The 1,568-nt window shown below is 41.6% G+C and overlaps 1 non-coding gene across 1 annotated transcript; it reads right to left on the reverse strand.

Annotated features, from left to right (window-relative positions):
- Positions 1–218: 218 nt before the first annotated feature.
- On the reverse strand, positions 219–323 carry LOC113354925. Its single transcript, XR_003362112.1, has one exon. It is a non-coding gene; the product is annotated as a small nucleolar RNA R71 (small nucleolar RNA).
- Between the last annotated feature and the right edge of the window lie 1,245 nt (positions 324–1,568).

The following is a 1,568-nucleotide window of genomic DNA, read 5'->3' on the forward strand; positions in this document are numbered from 1 at the left end:
GATCCAAACAAGCATCTTATGGAATTCATTACCATTGTCAAGGCTATGCTACCAGCGAAGACCGAGGCCGATGGTGCAATGTTGAAGGTTTTTCCATTTTCTATGATGGATAGCGCTAAGGATTGGTTGTACTCTTTGCCATCCGGAAGCGTCACTACATGGAACGGGTTGAAGAAATTCTTTCTAGAGAGGTATTTTCCTGCGTCAAAGGCTACTCAAATTCGCAAAGAGATATGTGGGATTAAACAAAACATTGGAGAATCTTTGTATGAATGTTGGGAGCGATACAAGAGATTGGTGGCAAGCTGTCCTCATCATCAATTCAGTAATGCTATGATAATCCAATACTTCTACGAAGGTCTCCAATCTAGTGATAGATATATTATTGATGCTGCGGGTGGTGGTGCATTAGTGAACAAGACGGTGGCCGAAGATACCGAATTGATTGAAAGTATGGCTGCGAACTCGCAACAATTCTACACAAGAGGTGAACCAATTAGGCGAGTGCATGAAGTTACAGAGTCGTCATCACACCGTGATCAGAGAATGGATAACATGGAGCAAATGATGCAAAAGATGGCTGTGTTTATTTTACCTTCATATGGTGAAGAGTTGGAGCAAGCTAGTGCGGTCTTTCCAAATCAACAAAGACGGTATGATCCCTACTCCAACACTTACAATCCGGGATGGAGAGATCACCCCAACTTTAGCTATGAAAACAAGCAAGGTGCGGTTCAACAACCAACTTTCAACCGTTTGGGTGGATTTCAACCACAACAACAACAATTCCAGCCGCAACCTCAACAATTTCAGCAACCACAACAATCGATGCAAAGTCAAGGTTCCGACATCGATACAAAGCTTCAAACTTTTATGCAAGGCATTTCTACCATGTTTAAGGAAAGTCAACAAGAAACAAAGAGTGTTATCAAGGAGTTGCAGACACAAATGGTCTCCATGGCGGTTGATATAAACAAGTTGAAGGCACAAAATAGTGGGAAACTCCCTTCTCAACCTATCAACCCAAAAGAGGGTGTCAATGCTATTACGTTGAGAAGTGGTACACAACTTGTGCAACCCGAAGTTACTGATTCGGGTAAGGTGGAAACACCAAAGGAGCCGGTTTGGGAGGAAAAGAGGGATGAAATTCCCCAAACACCCGAGGTACCTATTCCTAACTCTAAAACTTCGGTTTCTACTTATATTCCTCCTTTACCTTTTCCTCGCAGATTTGCAAGTTCCAAGAAGGCAGAACTAGAAAAGGAGATTTTAGATGTTCTAAAGAAGATTCATGTGAACATACCACTCATTGATGCTATCAAGCAAGTTCCCAAGTATGCAAAAGTGTTGAAGTACTTGTGTACCAATAAGAGAAGGCTCAAAGATAATGAAATACTAAGTGTGGGGGAGAATGCTTCGAAAATCTTACAACACAAACTCCCACTGAAGTGTAAGGATCCCGGTAGCTTTGAAATTCCCGTCACAATTGGTAACACCATTTTTAACAAAGCTATGTTGGATTTAAGTGCATCCGTAAATGTTATGCCTGCATCTATGTACAATTCACT

The sequence above is a fragment of the Papaver somniferum genome, chromosome 2 (genome assembly GCF_003573695.1).
Source record: "Papaver somniferum cultivar HN1 chromosome 2, ASM357369v1, whole genome shotgun sequence".
NCBI classification, from domain to species: Eukaryota; Viridiplantae; Streptophyta; class Magnoliopsida; order Ranunculales; family Papaveraceae; genus Papaver; species Papaver somniferum.